This window comes from Equus asinus, chromosome 4, assembly GCF_041296235.1.
Source record: "Equus asinus isolate D_3611 breed Donkey chromosome 4, EquAss-T2T_v2, whole genome shotgun sequence".
NCBI lineage: Eukaryota > Metazoa > Chordata > Mammalia > Perissodactyla > Equidae > Equus > Equus asinus.
The window spans coordinates 29,020,073-29,046,672 of NC_091793.1; the positions used below are offsets into that span (position 1 = coordinate 29,020,073).

At 34.8% G+C, this 26,600-nt stretch overlaps 1 protein-coding gene across 3 annotated transcripts in view; it reads right to left on the reverse strand.

Moving 5' to 3' along the window:
- The window catches only part of MGAT4C (MGAT4 family member C), a 677,866-nt gene that overhangs the window by 576,248 nt on the left and 75,018 nt on the right, over positions 1–26,600 (reverse strand). For all 3 annotated transcript variants that reach the window (XM_070507020.1, XM_070507021.1, XM_070507022.1), the window contains one exon: positions 6,768–6,800. The gene's annotated coding sequence lies outside the window, so the exon portion shown is untranslated. The remainder of the gene's footprint in view (positions 1–6,767; positions 6,801–26,600) is intronic.

Genomic DNA, 26,600 nt, shown 5'->3' on the forward strand with positions numbered 1-26,600 from the left:
ATTTAACATAGTATTGGAAGTCCTAGCCAGAGCAATCAGGCAAGAAAAAGAAATAAAAGGGATCCAAATTGGAAAAGAAGAAGTGAAACTGTCATTCTTTGCAGACGACATGATTTTATATATAGAAAACCCTAAAGAAGCACTAAAAAACTGCTAGAAATAATAAATGAATACAGTCAAGTTGCAGGATACAAAATCAACATAAAAAAATAGGTTGCATTTCTATACACTGAAATCCATATGTTAATTTGAAAATATTTTGCAGTCTAGAGAGTCTGGGACTAAGAAACATTTTTTGCTTGTATGTGTGAACCAAGCAAATCCCAATTGCTTTATATTTCCTATAAAGTTGGCTTAAAATTAAATGTTTCCTTTTCCAGCTCTCTTGCTTTTCCTCTCTACAGTGTGTCCTTAGGATAGCTAGATTTCCTGGTTGCTGAAACCTCCCAAAGCAAGTGTTCCAAGCCAGACCTACAGAAATGCATGATCGTTTGTAATCTAATCTCAGATAGAGGAATGCAATAGCCCTTTGTCTGCAACCTATTCATTGAGGCAGCCACAAAAGCCACCCAGGTTCAAAGGAAGTGGACTTAGACTTGGACTTGTTCATGGAAGGAAAGTCAAAGAATTTGTGACATGTTTTAACCTATGGAAGTGCTCTATATGTTATCTTTCCTTTGAAGTACCCACAACTAGGTCCTATTAGTATCAATATTTATATCTACTGCCTATGACTTAATTTTCCCCATTATGATTATCTCCCAACTCTTTTTTGTCTCTTTTCAAAGTCTGACTCAATCAATCACCCATTCAAAAAGTATTAATGATGACTTATCTGTGTCAGGAGCAACAGGAAAAACAAAAGGAATAAAATACGTGGTTCATGACCTTAAAGCATTCATTGTTTAGTTGAAAGAAACTATAAAATGTGAAACAATTCTAGAATATAAATTAATACAACAGCATATTAAAAATAAAATTTTGGCCTAGTCACGAATATGAAGTAGATGGATCATTTATAGAAATTCAAGATGATAATTAAAATGAATCTCCTCAGTCACATCAAGGACAAAGATGATTGAGAACTGGAAAATAAAGACTGAATATTTCGATTTCTTTGGAGAAAACTGAACAGTAAATTGTATGTATCGTCCTCCTCCACAATCCCTCCTACACCCACACTTTGAAAAGTGGAGAGTAAAAGCTAATCCCAAATTGGTGAGAAGAACTTTAATGGACCAGTCAAGGAATCAGATACCCATGTTACAGAAGGAGGTGTGGGACCAGGGGATGGTTCTTGACTCATGCTTGAAAAAGTTAAAGGGAAAACAGTAGAAGGTTGCAGATGCAAAGTACCACTACTTTTTCTAAGGAGGGGGGAGGGTCAAAAGTGCAAGAATCTGATGTACCAGGTATGGATCTAGCAGTAGAAGTACTGCCCTGCAATCATTTAGAAAGGCATCTTGTCTGAAAGGATGGCCTTCCAAGGCCTGAGCCAAGGCGTCCATATGCACACTACATCAACATTTGAGAGCTAATGAGAAGAAACATAATGGACAGAGACCCTGTACAAACTGAGGAAAGAAGCTGGCAAAGAGAAAGCCCCAGAAACGCTTTGTAAGAAAAAAAAATATTTGACCAGAGCAATGCATTTGGCCCAGAAGGCATGAATTCGTCTTTAAAATGTTCTTTTTTTTCATTTTTAATGCCACATTTATTTGCTTTAGTTGTTTATTTTCAGATGTACATCATAATATATTTTGAATTCTGTGTAGATTACATCATGTTCACCACCCGAAAACTAATTATAGTCCATCCCCTCACATGTGAGCCTAATAACCCCTTTTTTAAATCTGTACTCCTCTCCGCCCTCTGCTACTTTGATAATGGAGATTGAAGAATCCTTGGCTTGCAAGCTGAATGTCCATGAGGGAGGGTTAGCTAGGAAAGAGTCCAGAACCACTTCTCTGACTTACATTACAAGGTCCCTAAAGAGGAAGTGGACATATTTCACTTTAAATTAGGCTCAGCTTTTAATTATTATATGAGGTTAGTCATTTAAATTTTACCAAATTGGGATTGTATTTTGGCCTTAAAGTGACCACAAAGCGTTTGATAATGTAGGATAGGTTAAAAAAAAAAAAAAATCATGGAGCCTGCCAGAGTGTCCAAACTGTACCCACAATTGTGCAAATTCATCCTATTGGTAATATACAGCACACCATCCTTCAACGGCATCTTCTACTGTATATTTTAAAAGAGTAGATGCAGAGATGTTATGACATTTAGTGTGGGTAGAATTATTAGCCCAGATATTATTAATCTCATGTAATTCAATGAAAGAAAGAACTGTGGATAATATTTATTTCCACAGTCTTTCTAAATCACCTCATATGTCAAGAGCACACATCCTAGATTAAGCAAATATCAACATAAATAAGAAAAACAGTAAATAGAAGAATCTTATGGCTGGATGAACATTTTAGCACTTTGTAGTCTTCATTTAGTAATGGTTCTCTTCTCCCATCAGTGATCTCAAGAACGAAAGGAATGAGGATGACAGCAGGAGGGGAGGGCACTGTTAGCTATGCATACCAGGAAACAAGCAGTGTGTAAACTGAAAGACAGGGAAAAATAGTTGCTGCAGGTCATCTAAGACTGCCTGCATCTCTCTGAAGATACTAAAAGAAACTGAAAAACGGAGCCAGTGTCCTTAGAACAGTTAAATGTCTGGAGTCGAGGTCCATTTTTCAGATGCCAGCAAAAGATTGAAATTTATAATTCTGCTTTAGGGTCTTTTCTTAGTAATTAACTTACCTACTGGAAAATTAAACACACATGCACACACACACACTCACATTGCAAAAATATGTATCTAAATGCCTCATTTTCCCCCACTTTAACAAATTTTGTGGCGAATCTAGATCTTGGTCACACAACATTTGCATTCAGTCAACATACTATTATCAAGGCCACCTCAGAGAATAACCTAGAAGTCCCAAAGTATCCCACCAAGTCAATACTTTTTAGTGGATTTATCAAGAATAAATCTCAAAATAATAATCCATTTTTTAAAAAAGTGAATAAATTGGCAGATGTTACTGAAAATATTCTAGGTGTCAAACCATGACTTAGAGACTGTTTCTATTCATATCTCCACTTTTCTTTACTCTGTTCCCTCAGAGTAGCAAATAGGGACAGAAGCAATTACTAGACTTGGTTTATTCACACACCCCTAACCAATCCGTCTGACCAATGGTATAGTGGACTCTAATTTTATTGACTTGAGTCATATGTCCATCCTTCATTCTGCTGTTGGGTTATGTAGGGATCAGAGCGGGGTCTTCACTAATTAATATACACGGAAAGAACTGAGTTATTTCAATGAGAGAGAGATGGTGTTTATATGAAAAACACATGTCCACATATTCCTATATACTAAAGCCACGGTCCCCCAGCTCATTATTCCTGCTTCTTGAGAAGAATATAGAAACATGTGTGGTGCATTGAGGTTGAATTCATGTTGCAAGTCTATACAACAATTTCATACACTAACATCCCATCTCACAATGTTTTTTCAGTAATTTATGTAATAATTGGCTGAGAAAGTTGGCTTTTATTACTCTTTGAATTTTGAGAATATCAAACAGCAATATTGCCAGGTTCATTACTGCTCTTGAGAAATTCATAATTAAATCCTCTTCAAAATACCATTATAATCATTTTTAATTCTCTGGAGATTTAATAAAAAATAAAATGTAACAACTGCAATAAAGTTCACTGGTAAATATGCAAGATGTATGTAATTAATTTCTTATTTCTGAAAATATTTCTGAAACTGCACGTTTGCAAATTGTGTATGTGTTAACTTGCTTAGGTAACAATTGAAAGAGGAAAGCAAAAGAGTCAAGGCTCTTCAGGGCTTTAGGGAAGTGAGGTTCTGTGGAAGCATATGTAAATTTTTCCTTTATCTGGACAAGTATTTATTCTTCACAATACCCATGCACTGTAAATTAGACTTTCATAAGGTGCTTAAAAAATCTAAACCTGAAAAAAAATACATTTTAATAGAGGTTTACCATATGTATAATTTTTTTAAATATGAAATATTTTCATTAGGATTTAAAATGAACACTTGTCATTAATTATGATTCAAAACAGTTAATGGCAAATTAGCACCCCAACAATCAACCATTCTCTTAAAATCTTGACATCACGTTGCGTAAAGTGCAGGATTCAACAATCTTTATGACCTCTTTGACATGACTGCCCTTCCCCAAATTGTGAAGCTTTATGTAGTTGGTCTTTGACAGAATTATAGACATCCCTAACAATTTTGTGATATTAATCTTTGCCCACTAACAAATTTTTAAAAAATGAGTAATCCAATGCTTTAAATTTGTAACTATTATTTCTAGAGCTATCTTTTGGTCGTATACTTCCTCTGGTCTTACAGCTAATAAGGAGTGTTTAAGTAGTAATTTTATACATTGGTTATATACATATATGTACATATACCTATACATATATATACACATACTCTTAATCAATGATTGCCCAAAATTCCCCACCATTCATATAGCAATAAGAGTCACAAATTAATTCAGTTATATGACTTCAGAAACAAATAAGAAGATGTGCTAATTTGGAGAAATAGAGTTTGCTTTTGGTAAATGTTATTTTAATAACATTGACATAAATAAATTACTTATTAAATTACTGAAAGCTTAAACATCAACACTGACTCACTTTAAAAGGACCTCTGATAGTCACTAATAACTTAAAGACTAGTGACTTAAAGGTTAAATTTTCTGAATCTTGTGACATTATCTAGTACTTTATTTACATTATTGCATAGTGTTAAAGAGATTGAAACTGAAGAATCTACTTCTTAAAAGATCTAGTTTATACCAGATTGTCCTTTCCCCCCCCAGTTTTTAATGAATGAGGAGCTATGTGAAAATTAATCATTATTTAATTGGTTCTCCATTGTTCACCAGTTCTCTGAGTCTCGGGGACTTAAAACAAGTTGGATACAAGTGGTGATAATTTTGAGTTAGACTAGTCCAAACAAAAGACCACAAGAAAGTGGATAGACACAGAGATGAAAATCACCAGCACTGCCTTGTTATCCTGTGTACACCCATACAATTGCCACACCTGTGTTTGAAGTACTTTAGACAAATATTATGACTTTCTAATAAGATGGTGAAGAATTCTGGCATTTCCAACAAGCTCCTTCCGAGGTTGGAAAGATCCTGAGTTGCATTGTGGCTGCATTTTTCCTACATGTTTAGGAATTAAGTCTTTTTTTCTTTTACCTTTATGAAGGGATATGATAGAAAACATCTGAGGAGTTGAGAAGACATATAATCACACCCCGAAACTTTCATAGAAGAATGTCAGTGTTAAAGGATTATGGATGCTTCTCTTATCAACACCAGAGAATATGCTGTTTTAGATGTTTATCTCAAAAATTCAAAAATCATGACAGAAACATCATCTATCACTTGAGAAAAGACAGTTAGAAACATTTGAAATTTGAGTGAAATCATTTCATGGTATAAATGTATCTTGCTCTTAAAATTTAAGCTAAATATATCAGGTTATATCATGAGGAAGTAACATGAACCTACGTGATCTCTATTTTCTATAGCAAAATTTCCACTAATTTAAGATGTAAAACTATAGAGATAAGATGTCAATAACCAGGCAATAGATCAGACAGAGATCCAAAAATATAAATTATCCATCTGAATAAAATTTGTGTGTAAATTTCTGGTTGACAAGATGATACTACCTAATGTATTTTATATGCCTGAATTGCTTTTGGATTCACTGGCATGAAGAAATATGTCTATCCACATTAAACAAAAATACTTGATTTCTTTCACTAGGTAAAATAACTAGAGAATTCAAATCTTTTCTCTCTTTTTTTGCTATAGATTCTAGCAACACAACCTTGTTTAGAGCTCAGTTATAGTAAATCATTAATTTGGTTGTTAATATAAGAAGTGAGTATATATATATAAGAAGTAAAACAATTAACATTGCCTATAATTCTATCTCTTGTATTTAGTCGTTGTTAATATATGGATCTACATACTTCTGGTCTTTTCCCATGTTTTATTACAAAAACCCAAACCAAAACATGCGTGTATGTGTACATATATATATATGTCTACACACACACATGCTCCCAATAGTTTTGTTTTGTTTTTGCTTGCTTTTGATATGTATAATAGGTAAGTAATATCAAATCTAATTTGATAGGATTTAAACAAAATGTAATACATGCATAGATAAAACCATGTTGAATTGGTGGTGTTAGCTAGTTAGTTAGTTATTGATGACTTGAAATTAATTTGAAAATGTAGAAGTATGATTAAAAAAGGTGTAAATTACTAAGTATTACAGCAAAAATATTCCTGAATCAAAATATTTGAATATTCATAAGACATTATAGCGGTCTTAAAAGTATATTTTCCATTTTAAATAAAATGCGATGGCCTGCCTGTAACTACTGTGATGTGAATTATATTTTAACCCACTTTGAGTTAGAAATATTGAAAGGTTCCATTTCAATCACATCTCCAAATACATTTTTCTTCATTTTCACGTCTCTTCAACACTTGAATCCTATTTTTTATCTTTTATAGTGCTAAATCCAAGTTCCTCCACTTTAATAGATCCCAAGTGCCTAAAACAAGTAAAGTCTTAACATACAAAGCTTGACTCACAGTTTCAAAATAGAAGGCAGTACTTACCCATCCAAGAAGGATGTAACAGCAGCTGAGAAGCTGTCAAGGAGAAAAACGCCAGAAGGATTAATAAATCATATTGCTATAACGTGATGATGAACATTATAGACAGCTATGTAAAAACTAGGTTGCTAGCAGTCAGATGACCTGGCTTCTTTTAGCCTTGGTAGTAGAGTAGTGCACATTTATCTTCTGTTATGCGCTGGTAAGCAGCTGGCAGTCTCAGTGTATATAAAGATTACTTAAAGACTTTATGATTGGCTTGGATCCAGAAAATGTCCTCTGAGATTACCGTTAGCTATCAGAGATCTCAAATATTGCTGAAGATGATTGAAGAGGCAAAGGAAAGCCAGAAGTCAAAGAAAGACAAGAATAGTAAGAAAAGTTGAGAGGATAATCAGGAATAAAACATGTATACTTAATGATAAAAGAATTTTAAAACAAATTAATGAAACCTAAATGTCCCTGTGGTTCATAAAAAAGAGTGATTTAGTACTTTATTAAAACGTAAGGGTAAGTAACATCTAAAACAAGGGCTTACAGAAGAGTATTTTTTACTTTTTTATTGTTTTAGTGTTTCTTATAAATAGAAACTAATCCTCGCAATGTATTTTCCCTATTATATATGAAAGGAGATATGTTGCTATTCCACTGTGATTTCCTGTGACCGTATGTAAAACATGATATAACTACCAGGAAAAGAAAAGAAACAAACAAACAAAAAAAACCTCTCACTTTGTTACTAATCCCTATGCAATAAATTGGAGAAGCTTTTGAGAAAATCAAGCAATAATTTAACTGTGAGGTATTACATTTGGTTTGGTGATTTGACAATACACAATTAAGATAGTTTATTGATAAATAAATTTCATTAAAATGGATGTTAACAGTATTTAGAAAATCATATTTCCAAGGAAAAAGCCCATGAGGAATAAGATGCTTTCATAACTTCCATAAATGAGAGAGTTTTTGAATTTTAGGCCATTAGTATGATACTACCTTGCATTGCCTAAATTGACAATTCTTATTCATCAACATATACTTTAAACATAGTCAAGAAGTAAGAAAATCAACAATGTGTATAATTCTATCACTTGGAGTTAGCCATTTTTAATACGTGGATCTACATAGTTCTGGTCTTTTCCCCACGTTTTATTACAAATAAACAAACCAAAACATAGCAGAACAAAATCTGTCTTGCCAAATCTAACATATAAGGATATGAGGAATGAACGTTCACCATAATCTCACTTAGGAAATGAATGCTATTGATCTTGCTGAGTATTATGCTAGATTTTTTCTATGTACATACAAACATCTTTGAATGTTACTTAATGTACAAATATATTTATACATATGGCTTTTTATAATGCATACGGTTTTTATAATAATTGTAAAAACACCATTTTCTAACTCATTTTTTGTCTCTAACACTGTATCTTAGATATCTTTCAATATTAGTTCAAACACATCCAATTATTTAATGATTATATATTTGTAATAAAAGAATGATTAATTTATATGTGATTTTTTGGTAACAGAATAATTTTGCACTTAAGAAAAACTGTCCATTATTAAGTTAGTTTTTATAGTTAAAACAAGATGAGATTGGTTTTGCAGGAAAACAAGGGAATTTATGTCTTAAGGAGAATTTATGTCAGGTGCAATTTGCAATGATAGATGTTATCATTAAGAAAATAAAATTGTGTAAGTAAGGAAGCCGAGGACTTGCTTAGTAGAAGGCAGGTCTAACAGTTTTGGTTCTGAATAGATTACAGCTGAAAGTGAATATTAGGATATTCATTCTAAAGTTGATTTTCCTAAGTTGATGCTAAGAACTGCAAGAATTCATTTGCCAAAATTGAGAGTTGGAGCATTTGAAACATAGGAGCTACTCCAACATTGTTGAATTTTCATTTCAATTAATTTATTTTTGTCAAGTTTATTACTCAGGTAACCAAAGGCTGTATTGAAATCATCACATGTTAAAAGGACTCAATAGGATGCGCTTGAAAAACAGAAGCCTAAAATCATAATAAAGCCCTGAAAAGATGTTACACGTAACTTGCATCTATCTAACATCCATGAACTCATTCCCCAAAATGGCACCAAAGTATGTGTATTAGTTTTTCCTCAGGTGTTGACTTTTTCTTTGTAATTTAAAATATTCGCTCTATACATACTTTAATAGCTGTGGTCTTATTGTTGTTCATAATAGCACCTTTAGAATTGACATGCATTTCCTCTTCAACCAAAATTTGTAAAAATAAATTATCTCTCAATTGTTTTGTGATTAATCATGATATAGTTTCTCTGCTAAATCTTAAGTGATTGAAAAATAAATCACATGTGCTGTAAATATTTTTTGGACCACAAGCATTGCAAACTGACATTACAGTATGGATTTTTCATCTTGACAGCTTATTGTAGCAGCCAACTTGTCCAGATTTTCCTTAAAAGAAAAACTAGAATAAATCTGGTCAAACATAAAGAATAAAACAAAGCACTTGTTTATTGCTGTAAAGGAATCAACTTGTACATCAGATATCATATGAGATTTATTCCAATTGCTACTGGATAGGTTGAAAATTTTAACTATAAAAATTAGCAGTAATTTTGCTGTTTTCAAAGGGCCAAGATAAAAGGACTACTGAATAGAACAATTGCACCTCACCTTGTTCTAAGGGTAGGAAAACAACCAAACACAAGAAGAAAATCAGTCTTTTCAGGGCATAGATTAAAAACACATTTTTTGATGTTATTTACGTAGTGAATGTTTCTGCCAACAAAAATCTCAGTGCTATAATCTATACTTATTTTGTCACTGTAGTAGTAAGGTAAAAGGAATCAGCCCAAATATATACTAAAATGCTTCATCCAAGGAATAGTATCACCACACAAATCTGTGATATGTAGCCATAACAAAGATAAGATGAGTGACTTTATTATACTATAAATGTATATACAGTCAGAGAAAGAGTCAAGGACCTTTTGCTGTTGCACAATACATATATTTCAGTAAAGGTAAACTCAAGCAAAATATTATTTCACTTTTGAGCGAGAATTAGGCTCTGCCTGTGTCATGGCCAGAAAATGTCTTAGGGATAGTGGGTTCAATAGCATATCAAAGTAAATAGAGGAAAAGTGAGGCAGATGATAAGTTAGGGATTGTGATTATGATCTTCCTCACCCTTTTTAAAAGAACTCTTAATATCTTGGATAATATTTAATAAACTATTGTTATATAATAGGTGCTATGCTTATTTTCCGCATGTGTTCATCTTATTTTATCCTCCACAGAATCCTACAAAGCAATTTTATGTATTTCACTCTAGATATGAGAAAACTGAAGCACACAGAGACTTGGTAATTTGCTTTTGGTCCACTAGCTAGTCAGTGTCAGAGTTAGAAGTGAATTGAGATTGTCTACCTCCAGGGGCTGTGCTTTTGATTCTTGGATAGACGGCCATAATAACTCATTTGCATAGAACTTTTAGAGTTCTTAAAGAATTTTCATGCCTGTGCTCTCATTTTCCCTTTATAATCATTATACTCAGTCTGTGGGATGGTTGCTGTTCTGTATAACAGACAGAAACACTAAAAATATGTCTGGTTTTGAGTAGTAATTTTAGCAGGGATTAGGTCCAGAGTTTATGACAAGAACAGCTCAGGCTCCTGTTGCAACTGGATCACCCAATCAGGCTTTTCCTACTGCCCTACAAATGTTTTATTCCTTCTAAGAACACACCCAAAGAAACTTCCTATATGCAAATATATATCTCAGAGTCTGTTTCCAGTGATCCTGAGCTAAAACAACAGTTTCAGTATCAAACCATTCTCTTGAGTTTGTTGTCCCATCTTCTTGGTTTCTATAATACTCCCTTGTTGTTTTCTTTTTCTCATTACTTTCATTTATTTATGCAGCCTATGAAGTATATCTATTTCATATATTCGATTTTAATATTTTGTCTCTACATTCTGGAGACTCTAGTTTTTGATTCCTCATTTCTTTGGTTGTTTTGTGATTTTTTATTGTAAAATTATATTTCCTAAAATTTTACTTGTAGGAATTATTTGTGGCTTGGACTGAAGGCAGTTTCTTCTATAGAAAAGTCGTAGTTGTTTCTGCCACGTGACTGGGGAACATACCAACCTAGGACTACTTCAAGCTGTAGTGTTGCATTGAGGTTGCTCACATCACATAAGTAGGATAAATTTAGGCCACAATCCAATATAAGGGTTGGTTTTTACCTAGAAGGATTGTTTTCCCTCATCATTCAGCACTAGGATTCAATCAGGAATATCTTGTAAAACCCTCAGTAAATATACATTTAAAGCTCTTTTACACTTCCATGAAGGGGCTAGCCAATTTGGTGGACCCAGGTTTACGACAGAATTATATTATTTTAACCTTCCTAATTTAAGCAACTACTAGACTTACCTCTGGAAATCTATGTAAACTAAAACTCAGGTTCACCCGAATTTGCAATTGCACTCAAGGTGGAAGCTAGTTTCAGCACTCTGCTTATCACTTTCCATTTTCTCCTTTTGTTTAGTTTTGCCTCAAAATATTCCTTACTTTCTATTCAGCTCATCAGTGCATTTAAATGTGTTAATCTATTCAGCATTTATAATTTCCTCCAGCCAATGAGACAGACAGATTACCCATTCTGCCAGCCTGCAGACATGTTAGTCCCTCCCTCTAATCTTCAGCAAATATCTTCACTTTTAACATGTGGTCCTTTTTCCCAGCCCGGCCAGCTGGGATGAAGTAAAAATAGAGACTTAAGAGCAGAGAAGTTAAATCTTTGGTTTTTATTTTAATGAAAGCTACGTTACTGATATAATAGACAAACAGTTGGGAAAAATGAAAAATTAAATCACTCTTCTCCCTCATGAGAATAAAAAGGATAATTACTCCCTTTGGTACAGAGAAAAGTTTGAACAATGTATTGGAGAGAATCATTTAGATCTTGGTGGGACGTAAAAAGAAGATTTATACATCTTTTCTGCTGTTAAATCAGTAAAATATAAAAGGAGTATTTACAGAAATTACTAAACAGTTTAGGGATCCAAGAACAAAGGATGCATCTTCCTTTAATTCTTCCTGGAATGATGCAAATAAATATCCTTTTAGGATTCCCTAGTAACCCAGTAAAAATGGGAGCATGAGGGTTAAGGTGTCTCTTCGCTGCTGGAGAAGGAGAAGACACAAGGCAGCCACAGTAAGTCTCTTGTGGGTAACAAGAGACAACAACAGGATTTCCTTTGCCTCTGATAACAAGGCACTTGGCTGAGAAAGAGAAAGCAGGCAGATGTTTCAGGGATCTGTGGTCATGATGAAAGGAAATTTTAAAGAGCAGTGTGGGATGTATGTCAAGAAACCAGGTGGGAGTACAGAAACCTCAACAGATGCCAGTGTGGTGTGGATATGAAACATGATTGTAGATTGCAACAGATGTCAGTATAGGACAAAGGAAGGCTGAAGCCCAGATGCCTAACCATCTGATATTATTGTATTATACAAACTTTTCAGAAATTAAACCAACCAAGGAAGAAAGGAAGAAGGAAGTTGAAGGGCAATTTTGAATTGACTGAATTAAACCCTGAGCCTGAGAGTACTTTGAAGAAACCGAATTTACTTAAAATTGATTATGTTTTTGCTACCAAACAGAATAGGAACTTAGTTAGAAGCTAACTCTGGTTATGAGAAAAATGAAATAAAAATAAAGATAATTACATATTTTCATCACTTGAATTTTAGAGCCTAATATGTTTCTCTTCCACGGGAGATCAAGAGGCTAGATCTCTCAGAAAGAAAGTAGTGGTCAATTGTGTAAATTACTGCTGACAACTAAAGTTGGATGGGAACCAGCAACAAGTGACCCTGCAAGCAGAATCCTAGAATGGCAAGGGTGGAAAATCAAATGGAAGGTGAGAAAGTTGAACTGGTGTATATGTGTGTATAAACTCTTTTGAAAAACTGGTTACGGAGGGAAATAGGAAACGAAAAACAGATAAAAGTAATAACTAAAGAGATATATGAGGTCAAGGAGACATTTGGTTTGCTTTATATTAGCTTACAGACAGTAGACCACATTTCATTGATTAGAGGGAGTATGTGGTAGAAATTTAAATGCTGAAGATGCAGGAGACAGAAGAGCTAGAAGTGTAGTGGGAGCAAAGGAGCACATGTGAAGTGAGATTTGGATTGAAGAATCACTCTGTTGTAATGGGAAGGGGAGGCAGCAGGTCAGTTTTTAGATACGGTAGCAAAAAAAAGGTAGTTACTGTCTGAAGGATTCTCTCTGGTAAGAAATGAAGCCATACACTGAGATTAACAGAGGAAAGAAAGAAGCAGTAAAAGATTTAAGTAGAGTGAATAAGATGTGATTTCACTGCAGAAATAAGCAGAGTAAACTTTCTGGAGAAACACTGCTTCTTGAATGCATTGTGGAGAGCCCATTTGAGTTTGGTGAACATGCATCTATAGTGCTTCCAATCTACTGTTCAATGCTTAGCTGTTGGCCCACAGGCATAGAGAGGGATTTGTCTGTAGTTGCATTCTTGACAGGTGTGCATGAGATTAGAACAAGGGAGTCAAGAATATTTTTAAAAGAGTAATAGTAAATATGTTACAACCAAAAAGAAGGACTGGATGTGAAAGAAGAATGTGGAAGTAGAAGGCAGTTGATCGGTAATGAGACAATTGAGGATCAATGAACTGGGCATCTCGTCACTGATTCTACTTTTGATGATGGTAGTTGTTAGGATGACCAGCTGATGAAGTTATCAGTGATTTGAAAGAAATAACTTGGAAGTCTGTAAGCGTCCGGCCTCAGAAAGGGAAGCGGGAAGAGAGCAAGAAAATCAGAGAGTTCAGATCTGATGATCAAAAGAGGGAACAGAGAGAGTAGTCTGGGTGCAGCAACAAGAAGCAAGGGAGAGTACCAATTATAAGGAATCTGTGCTGGGTATGTTTTATTTGGTTTTCAGGGAAGTGGAAGTATCTTTGAACATAGAAAAATACCTCATTTTTGGAACAGGCTGCTTGTAAGGGGCCAGTCTCAGAAAAAAATTCAAAGAGATACTGGATGAGTATTAGTTATATTGTGAAGAGGCTTTTAAATATGCAAGATTAGATTACATCATCTCCGAAGTTGCTTCCTACTCCAAGCTCTCGTCTGAATCTGAATCTTTATCCACCTACCATCCATATTTTCTTTTTCTCCCAAGTTCAATTGTTAGCAAAATTGACTATATCCTCAATCTCTTTCTTGAATATCTTTCCCACTGTCTTACACTAACTTAAACCTGGTTCTTTCCAAATGATATTTCTTCTTCTGCAGACTTTATAAGTTCGGGTCTCAAAGTGGGGTTAAGTGTCCTTTTTGTATTCGTCACTCTATTCCAGATAATTACATCTCCTTCCTCTATAAAACACCTCACCTTGTTGCTGTCATCTAAGATCGTCCTTGTCACCCCTCTTTGTTCTTTGATGATGTTAGCTCTTGGCTTACTCCTTCTTCAACACCGCTTCTGTAGTTGTAAATTCAAAGTCGAAGACCAAGCTCCTCCCTTCTTCTTCTCAATCATCTTGGTCCCCACCCTAACCTCAAAACTCACTGCTGTGGTTATACATATGACTTCGTTGTTACTAATCACTACTACTCTTGCAAACTTTCAATTTCAAACATATCTTACTGCAATTTCCTATCTTTCCAGCTCAATCCTTCTAAGACCCTAACTCCAACAATAGTTTAAAGCCAATGAGACCTCACCATTTTTCCTTATCTCTCACCCCGTACCCAACACCCATGCTTCTTTTATTATCAAGCTTAAATTTAATTGCTAGTAAGTATAAAATCACTCACTTAAATGCAACATCAACTCCTTTGTCTCTTATCATGTTTGTTCACTCTCTTAGCTAAACCAGACTATGGTTAGATCCTAATTTCCACGTACTGTGCGCCTATACATGCACCTGCACCACTGCGCTAGCCTAGAGGAAACCCTAAACCCTCTGCACTAGCCTCACTTTAAATTCCTGAGCACCAGCTCACACTTTATTTCCCTAGTCCACTCACTCTTTACTATACTATCTGACTAGGTTATACTATGTCCTTTTGCCACAAAATTCAGCTTGTGACTATTCTTCCTATTTCACTGAAGAAAATAAAGCAGTCAAAAGAGAAATTCCATCCACCACCTGCCCCTTCACATCTATTTTCTTCCATTTGTGCTTGAATACTCTAACTTCTCTTTCGTTGTCAGAAGGGACTGCCCTCGAAGTAAGTATAGTCTTTCCACTGTGTACTCAATCCAATCTCCTTTTTCTCTCTCAAGGACATTGCTCTAGCAATTTTCCCTTCTCTCTTTCTTTATTAAATATTCCCCATCAACATCAAAATAATACTCAGTTATGCTGCCTATCCTATAAATGCAAATTGTCTTGACATCACTTCCCCTTCTAGCTATCACCTCAAACTTCTAACTATAAGTAAAACCCCTTGAAATCGCTATTTTTGATTCTTTGAACATCTTTCTACCAATTTTATTTCAAGCACACTATCACCAAATTTTTATTGCTGCAACTCCACCAAAACTGCTCATTTTGTTGTCACTATGGATCTCCACATTGCCAAGTCCAATGGTCAATTCTCAGCATCATGTTTTTTGACCTATCAGGAAGCAGCAGGCACCACTGATCATTCTCTCCAACGTAAAATACTTCCTTTACTTGATCTCTTTCCTAATAACACAAGTCCTGGTTTCCTTTCTATTTTGCTGGCTGTTTTTTCTCAGTCTACTTTTTTGTTTTTTATATCATCTAACAAACATCTAAATAATAAGCTACCTTAAGATTAAGTCTTTCAATCATATCTCTATATTGATTCCCCCAAGTGACTTCATCCAGTTTCAAAGATTTAAATCCCATGTCAATTTTACTGTTTTTCAAAGTTGTGTCTCCAGCTTGTAACTCTCCCAATCTTCAGATTTATCCAATGGCATAATCTAGGCATACAAGATTTAACATGTCAAAAACCATGACCCTTACATCCTCACTTAAATCTGGTCTTCCTGTATCTTCACCAACACAATCAATAACTTCCAATCGCCTACTTAAAAAAACAATGAACCTTCCTTTAGTCTTGTTTTCCTCACAACACACATCTGTCATTAGCAAATCCTATTTACACCTCTTTCAAAATATATCCCAGAAATTCTTGCTTTCATCCTAGTCCCAGCTATCATCATCTCTTGCCTAGATTTTGGAAAATTCTTCTGCCTATTTCTCTGCTTCTTCCTTTCTCCTCCCACCTTTCAGTCTATTTTAAATGAGAAGCCAGAGTGATCCTAGAAAAACTTAGATCATATCACAACACTACTTTACTGAAAAGCCTTCAGTTGATAATGGAATGAAAGGGAATGTTAAATTTTCAATTTGATCTGCAAAACCATTTATGATCTGACTCCCTGCTCCCTCGCGGACCTCATCTACCACAACTCTTCTCTTTATTCATCCCCTCTTCCTCCTCCATAATTTTCAAACCTGCCAGCTACACACCCCCTTAAGGTCTTTGCCCATACTGTTCCTTTGCTCGGGATGCTCTTCCCACACACATCTACAATTCCTTCAGATCTTTATTTTAAAAAATCACATTTCAGTGAGACATTCCAGCCTACCCTAACTAGAATTTTTATCTCATCTCCTACACTTAATATTGCCCTACTCTGGCTTTTTTGTTTTTTTAAGCACTCATCATTATTTAATATAAAGCAGAGATTATACAGATTCTTGTTTATTTCTGTTTCCCTACCAGTACCTTCATGAAGGCAGGGATTTTTGCCTGCTTTGTTCACTAGTGGATCACAGAGCCTACCCACATAGCAAATGCTCAATAAATATTTGTTGAATGAATAAATGAATGAATGTCATTCGTTCCATTTTATGATCAGTTTCAAATATGAAATTTAGTTTACATTAATCAAATTCCTACAAGGAGCGTGTTATGTATTTTTCAATTACATTACTGCTTTAGAAGACAGGTTCTGTACCAATAAAATTTCAGGTTTGATTACTAATAGGACTAGTGTGAAGAATACGATACCTGTTTTTATGTATCTCAATTGTGAAACAAATTAATTTGGAGTTGAATTTCTAGCCTGCCACAAAATTAGCTGATCCTTAGAGTTCTTACCTCTAAAAATGGAGAGGTTAACATAAAGAATTGTGGAAGCTCTTTCATCACAAAATTCTATTAAATGTCTATCCACATCTAAAGCAGAGGAGAAAAGAGAAAATTAAGAAATTATGCTAGATTTTGTATAAAATAAAGGTTTCTATGTACATAGTATCAGGGAGATACTTGGTGCCTAGTAAGCATTCAATAAATATCAGTTATTGTTGTCATTGGGTAGTCACTTTCATTCCCTGTTATTTTTCCTATTTCTTTCCCTAAAATGGATAGACAAGATTTTTAATCTATGTTTCCTGTGTAAAAAGAAAATAAATCTAATGATTAAGACAAAAATCTTTTGGAAAACAATCTATAAATGGTATAAACCTAGGTACAAAGCAAACCTTTGCAAATCGTTGTACTCTTTTCAGATTATGATAGTATATGTTTATATTTTATTCATGGTTAAGAGTAAACTTCCAAATTCAAATACATAGTTTTTATCCAACTTTAAATTAAAAATATTTTCAGGCATGCAACTTTTTAAACATTTATTCTTTCAATAACATTCAAATTGTATAAAGTTTATATTGTTACTTATTGTTTATATAGATAGTAAGTAAAAATATATTTTTCCCTAAATTGAAAGTCTATTTTCATAATATAATCTTCTTTATGAAATTTCTAGAGCTGAAAGACTTCTCTAAGGACACTAAGAAGCACGAATTTTTACCCCCAAATCCAAAACTGTTACTAATTCGCAATAAATATTTTTAAAATTACAAAGATATTTGGAGCAAATTGCTCATTTTCATTGTAGTAAGAGCCCTTCATTACTTCAATTCCTTTTCAAATTCTTCCAGACAATGTTGGAAACTATGTTCTCTTTTATGAGGACAATAGAGATGATTTTATTTCATATTACTATAAGAACATGTGAATATTTTTAATCTTATTATTTTCTTTTGAGAAAAGAAATACTGCTTTTGTGGTGCTTTAAAAGCTGCAAAATAATCATGATTATGAGGGTAGGATTCAAACAACCTAAGTGTCAGTGGATAAATGAATAGACAAAGAAAAAGTGTTGTATGTATACAATGGAATATTATTCAGCCTTAAAAAGGAGGAAATTCTGCCATTTCTGACAAGAAGGATGAACCTGGAAGGCATTATGCTAAGTGAAATAAACCAGAGAGAGAAGGAAAAATACCGCATGGTATCATTTGAATGTGGAATACAAAAAAAAATTCGAACTCGTAGAAACAGAAAGTAGAATCCTGGTTACCAGGGACTGGGGAGTGGGGAAATGAGACATTAGACAGGGTTCAAACTTGTAGTAGAAAATTTTAAAGCAAAATTGAAGAAAAGAATTCTGTAAAAATGATTTTATAATCATTAACTCTAAAAACAATTGAAAGGCCAAATGTAAGCTTTTATTAACCAGGAAGAAAATAGATGATGCACTTATTAGAACAGTATTAAATCAAAACAAAATAAAAAAAAAGAACTGTACATTTTGAGATTTTAATGCTTTCTACCTTAATTTCCTAGTTTATGTGCATAAGTATCTGCACAATGTATCTCCTAGCATGTTCTGTCTGTACAATGAAATGCCAATGCATTTTTTTTTTTTGGTGAGGAAGATTAGCCCTGAGCTAACGTCTTTTGCCAATCTTCCTCCTTTTGCTTAAGGAAGATTGTCATTGAGCTAACGTCTGTGCCAATCTTCCTCTATTTTGTATGTGGGATGTGGCCACAGCGTGACTTGATGAGCAATGTGTAGGTCCATGCCCAGGATCCAAACCAGTGAATCCTGGGCTGCCAAAGCTTAGCATGCGAACTTAACCCTATGCCACTGGGCCAGCCCCTTAACAAATGTTTTATCAATATTTCTATATTAGGCTCCTTAGCTTTTAGAAGTTTTCAAAAAAATCCCAAATTCTTGCTGGCCTTCCATAGAGCAATTTTCCTTCAAAAAGAAATATCCATCTGGCTTTATTCTTAATTACATTAAATCAAAACAAGTAATTTTGACACATATATTTTAGACTTATTTGGATCCACACAGTTCTTGAGCAAAGATTATTGCTTCCAAAAACCATTTAAAACAAATGATATTTAAAATTATTTCATGGGAGCTGACCTCGTGGCCTAGTGGTTAAAGTTCTGTGTGCTCTGCTTCAGTGGCCCAGGTTTCTCAGGTTCAGAACCTGGGTGTGGACCTACTCCATTCATCAGCCATGCTGTGGAGGTATCCTACATACAAAGTAGAGGAAGATTGGCATAGAAGTTAGCTTAGGGCTAATCTTCCTCAAACAGAAAAAAAATAAAAGAAGAGGAGGATTGGCAATGGATGTTAGCTCAGGGTGAATCTTCCTCATACACAAAAAAATTGTTTCATAATATATCTAAACAGTTGATTTTATTTTAGGTTGTTTTAAGTTATCATCCATAAAAACTTCATGAAAATGTTGTATGATCTTCCTTTGTCTTTTGAAGTCTTTGAAGAATAAAACATATTCCTTTTCATGATAAAAATAACACATTGAGTGAATGATTTGCTCATTTTACTGCACAACAATAACTAAAGAAAACAAATACTGAATTGGTTAAAAAAACTCTCCTACAATGAGTTTTCCAAAGATGTTAACTGTCAAATTTCTCTGTCTTGTGCTTAAGTGATGTCTCAGAAATAGCAAGTTAAAAACTGGCAAAACAATGTTCTTTATTTGGTGCCATTTAAAATATCTAAAGAGTAAACAATGCTTGAACATTGTGTTTTCTAATTGGCAAGAGGCAAAATAAAACTTACTTTTAACTCAGAATACAAAATGGCCACACAGGAACAGTTCCTGAGTCCATGCACAAAAAAGTATCCCTGAAGATTTCGGAAGTGTAATATACACGAGAATGGCTTTGCCTGTGCACAATGATTCATCTTGCTTTTATTCCTACAAAACTGATCAAGGTTCTCATGTCATCTAAGGGTTCTTCCAATTCTGACATTCTACTCTTCAAAGGAATATCCCTCAGATTACTAAATATAATAGGGAACCAATCATGAACAATACAAGTGACTTCATTCTTTCAGAATTTTCAACTATAAATTTAAAGGTAAATCAGTGCAATGGCTTCCAAATTTTTTTCTATATTTCATTTTAACAAAATGATCTTTACACCTTTGAATGTTTACCTTTTCTTTTGTAAGGTTTATCTATTTATTTAGGCATACATAATTAATAACTGTAGTTAATCTATGGTTCTCTTTAGTTACTTCATGAACTTATCCTGAATTTATTCTTATCTGTGTAGTGTTTCTGGGTGTTCTTCTAGGCTTAAGCTTGTTAATAATTCGCCTATTATTTACTTCAAACTGTTCTCTCCCTTGTATGAATTTTCTGAATCCTACAAAAGTAGAATAAATACTGGTTGATTAACTAAAACCACCTGAGAAGACATTTCTCTTTGCAAGCCCTATTTGGCAGCTTGTGTTATTTGCCAATGAATTCTTCGTTTCCTCCAAGTGTCTGCCAAGGTTCAGTATTTGTAGAGCATACGTCCATAAATAATTAATGTTAGACATAGCCAAGTGACTAGATTTCACCAATGGAAAAGTGACAGGGCGCTACTTCTGAGCTAGCACCGAACAGAGTGGCAGTGTGTGCTTCTGCTTCCACTCTGTTCCTTGAAAATGCCATGTCATAATTAGCTATTGCTGCTTCAGCCAGAGTACCGGAATGAAAACACATGGACCAAAGGCCTGTGGTCCAGTTTAGCTCACAGTATTCCGGTTGAGATTAGCTGACCTGCAGACTGCTGAGGTTTAAATTTGTAATTGTTATTTTAAATCATTGAGCTGCTGAGGGGGCTTGTTTGTTATGCAGTGTGTCCTAGTAGAAAACTGACTAATACTCCCTGGCATAGAAAATGAACACTTATTCAGGGCCTTTAATACAATTTAAAGAAATGCTGTACAGAAAGATAGTAACCACTTTAGGATGTTATTAATGAAAATAGTATCATATATTAAATCTTCCATCTTGACTAGTGTTCACAGATGACGAGTTAGTCTCAAAATCAAGGCTGTGAAACTTTAAAGACACTTAAGGAACATCTCAAAGACTGAAAGGTGTAGCATTTTACCTCTAGATAGTTAACCACTTAAGGTAAGAGCTCAGTTCTACCAAAGATATACATGTTCCATTTAGGTGTCATTCTCAGATCACTCTCTGGCTTCCATTCAGATAACATGAGTACTATAGAGTTAATACAAGTATTTCTTCACAAAGAAATAGAGAAGTAGCCATATTGTGTAACATTTTCAATTTTAATATTGGAGATGTGTTATATACAAAGAAAATATATTATTCAATTATATATTGCCTAAAATGTAACACACATTTCAGTGATTTAACAATTTATGGTGTGTATGCACTCTATGTTTGAAGAGTTAATATGTCTCAGGAGAAGATGAACTTTCCCTTTGAAGAGATTATTTTACATTTCATGTAAATAGTTGGGAAGTTGGCACAAAATAAGACATTTCAGCTTTCACATTAGTTTTTTGGCTATGATTGATTTCTGGGTCCCTTAAGTTCCTGCTTTTCTAATTAAGCCTATAGTTTAAAACTAAGGTTCAGAGTGATGGAAACACAGAGAAAATAACCAATACATTTCCTTAATTTTATAGATTGTTAAATGAAGCCCAGATTTTCCCAAGCTCATAAAGTTTATTAGATCTCCAATTCAAATATCCGTCCCAGATATCTCCTTTCATTTTCACCCTTATAGGAATTTTAGTCAGACGTCTGACTTTTGGACTACTCGTCAGACGTCTGACATTTGACAGACCTAAAACTGAATTCGCCTTTACTTTCCCTAGCAAAGTGTGGTCCTCTTATTTTTCATGCTATTAAGTAGTTGTTAAGTATTAAGTAGCATGAACATTGGTATCAGCAAGGATCACAACGGGAAAAGATCACACACTCAAGTGTAGTAATTTAGGAGACTTTAATGCAGGGACAGTTAATAGATATGAGGGCAGGTTCAAAGAAAGCCAACAAGCCGTGTTGACGCACCCTGAGTTCAGCAACAACAGGGAGTCACCAACATCACTTGGCCTAAAGAAGCAGGGGTAGGGAGAATTTATGAAACACCGAGAGGGAGCTGGTCTGTAGCTACAACTACAAGAGAGTATAGCTCATCAGGAACTGTGGACTTCGGTGGAGGAATTCAGCAAAGGGCAACCCATGCCTAGGCAGGGAGACAACTGCAGAACTAAACACCTCAATTTCACTCTCCCTCTGCCATAACCTTTCCATGGTGGCTTCCATTAACCAGACTCACCAGGAAGCTACAGGAAAAGAAAAACAACATTGATGAAGTTAGTAAAGGTTGATCTTCTGGTGCCAGAACAGGGTGATGAACAATAAGAAGTAGACCTGGAGGGATAAACAAAGTTTATCTAACACACTCATCCAGTGTTTCAACACAGAAACAAGAGACTCTTTCTAACTTTTTCCCACTCATTCACCCTATTCAGATTCAAGAGACATTTTGGCTCATCTAAAACCCAAATGGAATTCTGCCCCTCCATGGAGTGATATAATGGACTGAGGCAACCACTGGTGGTGAATAACCCACCAGCTCTCAGCATTTCTTAAAATGGGGTAAAAAAATAAGAAGTGATTTAGCTATCTCATCCTTTATTTTTGACTATTTTGAGTTAGCTTTATTATGAAACCCAGGACATTTTGAGCATACCAATCAGAGTTATTAATCTGTAAGTATGGATGATAGTGTGTCTTTGTAAGAACCCTCTGAGATTCTACATGTGAAAACTCTCCTCCACACATGTCTAAGAACACTAAGAACTATAAACAAAGCAGCTAAGTCAGGGCACCACATCTGACGCCCCTCCACTGGGATATGTACGATTTCATGACAGTGACTTGAATTCTTCATTTAAAAAAAGAAAGATTTAAAACTTAATCAGCCTTATGTTGATAAGGTTTGGGGAAGGGGATGAAGTGACTCGTAGAAGCGTGATGCAAGCCCACTCTGCGTGCATCAGCCTGCACTTCGTTTAAGAATTCCTGGGCAGTGAAGACAGTGTACCTGAAGGTAATTACTGAGCTGAAGAAATAGTAAGGCTGTTCACCCAACCTTCTCTTCCCTAGAGGGTAGTTAGAGCTACACCCTATGGGGCAGAGAGGAAAGGGCGTACCACCTGTTACACCTGTGTAAAATAAAAATGTTCTTTAAAAGGCTCTTCACCACCTACTGAAGACATCCCATCTTTTAAAATGGCACAGAAGGTCTGGAATAACTAAACTGTACAAAGAAAGGCATGCATATTCAGATTCAAAATAGTCATGTAAATGAAGCAGTTTGCCTCTGGAGAATGAAATTTCTATTTCGGTGTAATCAAAGTATTTTGAAGAACTAAAGAGATATTCGGTATAAATGAAGTACCAATTTCAGAGGATATTCACATACTCCTATGAATATAATTTATGCTTTGCATTTCTCATTCTGATTTTGGAGTCCAAACTTCACAATACAGTAGGCATGGGTTCTTACAGTGTGGATAAGTATCAAAAGAGGTATGAACAACAAAATAATACAATTATCCTTGGAAATACAAAATAATACAATTATCCTTGGAAATACGGGGAAAAAATAGGTGAATTCCAGAGATATCTACCTATAAGACTAAACTTTGAGCAGCGTTTGTTTCACTCCAGTGCTTAACTAATGTCTGCACTACATATTTTTTGAATAATGATGAATGAATGGATGGATGGATGCTGGCATGCATGGATAAATTAATGAATGAATTAATAAATATGGCTCGATGTAAGCATCTTCTTTTTCACAAAACTACTAAAATATAAACCGAGATCCGCCGTCTCTGATAATGTGTCAGAATCAAGCTATACCGCGACTGAGTATCCCTATGTGATTCTAGAGATTTTCTGTCACTTTCAGAAACAGAAATCCAACTTTAGGAAGTTCAAGTAATCAAAGATTTGAGATATCTTTAAAAAGATTTTTTTTAATGAGGCAGAATTGTAGAGCTGTCTATTCCTGAGAAAGAGGTGTCACTGTTCTCTGGAGTGGCTAAGCTCCATCCTCCTGTAGGGATTATTACTGGGGTTTGTTCTTCTAGCTCACTTCACTCCTTCTCATTTACTCTGTTCAAGGAAGCAAACATCCACATTTTTCAGTGGAAAGAGTCAAAGCACTGACATTCTCTCAGTGCTGGCCAACTTTCTTTTGCTTTCTTAGACTTGCCTATTCCAAGGTAGCTCATGCACTTGTGGTGTCAGCGTCTACTTGCATACTCTCTAACTCACTTTCCACAAGGCAAGTATAGGAACCTTTTTAAAGCATAAAACTTACCATGTCCTTTGTTTAAAAAGCTTTAGGGGCTCAAAACAGTGCCTCGGAAGAGAGCCCAACTGTCTCCAGTATATCCTACAAGGCTGTTGATGATCTGGTGTCTGTGTTTCTCAGGAGACCACAATCATTTTAGGGTGAGAAAATTACCTACCATACTGGACTGTCCCTGCAATGAATCTTGTCCCACACCCACTAACTCTTGGTAATGCTGCTCCAGTCATTCCGACATACAAAGACATCTCCAGAGATTTCCAAATGTCCATGAGAATGCTGGGGAACTTCTTCAGTTTAGACTGTTTCTCATGCAATACTAAACCTCAATCACCAGTGGATTATTCATAGTTCACTTAGTAAGCAGTCTCTTACCTCAGATACCTCTACACACTCCCCACTCTTCTGGAAAGTCCTTCATCTCCATGAACCTGACTGATGACGGAAGGAGCAACAAATACAACTTTAGATATCTTCTTCTCTATGCCCCCACCAAAATACGAATTACGTCTCCTTACGGACATCTTATACTTTCCCTGGACATGATACTGGATAAAAATGTCACATGACTTAATTACTTGTTTGTCTCACCTGGTACATTCAAACCTACTTGAAAGCAAAAATATTAACCTATTCAGAACTGGGCCCTCCGTTCCCAACCTATGATGTACTTACCAGGTACTGGCACATTCTAGGTACTTAAACATACATGAATTGATGAGGGTGGCACTAAACGTAAAACTAGATGACCTGATTTTAAACTTGTACCTAGTACCGTTTGTGTGATCATGGTCAAGCTGCTAATAATTTACAGCATCCTCTGATGCTCACTATCCCACAAAACTTCAGTTAGGATATGTGAAATCTCTTTAAATACTGATTTACAACTGTAATCATTTTAAATTCAAACTATAATTTTCTAAATGTTAGTAGAAATGCTGTTGAGCCATAAGTTTCATTTTCCTAAATGGCTTAAATACTTTCTGGACTCTAACAGCTTGTTAGAGAGTTTGAATAGCTGTCCAAGTAGGCATATATTTAAAAACAATTAGTCAATTCAACTATTTAATCAGCCTGTACTTGTGAGAAGATTGTTTTAATTCAAATCAAAGTGGCCACTCATGATGCTCACATGTACCAATTTTGCAATTATTTTTCCTTAAAACTAAATTTTTTCCCAGTCCTCTAACATTTTTGTTTTAAGGTAGGACAAAATATGGCTAAACTATGAGAAACAATAGCTGTGGACAGCTGTGTGTTAATGAACATCTTAGGGCAGTACATTTTTTCTTCCCTCTCTCAGAGCAAATTTTGCTACAATCTTCTCTTAATTAACATAATTGATAATAGTTATACAGATATCTGGCATTTTAATCGTGCAGATACGTCTTTTGCTGTCTAAACTGAAATTAAAAACCACCAGCGGTCTTTTACTTTCAGTGGTAGCTGGAAAGGAAATTAAAATAGAGCTGTTAATAAATGGCTGATATGTTCAATTTGAAAGATCACAGACCTAGGTCACACACATGGGGAAGGGACAGCACAAAATACTGTGACAAATGCAGAAGAAAAACTTCTATCCACACAATTCATTAGGAATTCTGAAGTCTTTAATAAGCTCTGTAACACATGTTACCCACCATAATTAAGACCAAGATTTTTAATTTGATGAGCATCAATTCTTGTGTAGATTTAAGAACAAAAAGGGCACAAACTCTGTATTACTCATTGCTATTTCATTTATCAAATTAACAAGGAATATTTGGTTAAGGGGATCTAACTATATACAAAATTCCTTTGAACATTCATTCTGTAGCTCACAAGAGAGTGCTAAACTTTGATACACTAATATGCTAAACAGTAATACTAAATGAATATCAGCACACTCATCTAGACATTGTCATCGGCTCAGTTTCAGATAATATAGGCAGTTAGAAATATTACAAACAGTTCTAATTATAAAATTACCTTAGACACGGGCTATGGCCTCTAGATAATATCAGGAATTTATCATTATAGAAACTATAAGGATGACAATGAGCCAGGAATCTAACATTTTATTTCCAGGTTTATATTCCTCAATGAAAGAAGAATCACTGGGGATTTTGGTTCAAGTTCCTAACATGCCCACTTCTTCAAGGACAGTTGGCTTTAACATTTGGGAATCATATGAGCGAAGACACTAGATGACGCTATGACTGAATGAGTACTGGATAGGACTTCATATACCAAAGGAGTAATGTATACAAAGAAGACAGAGGAA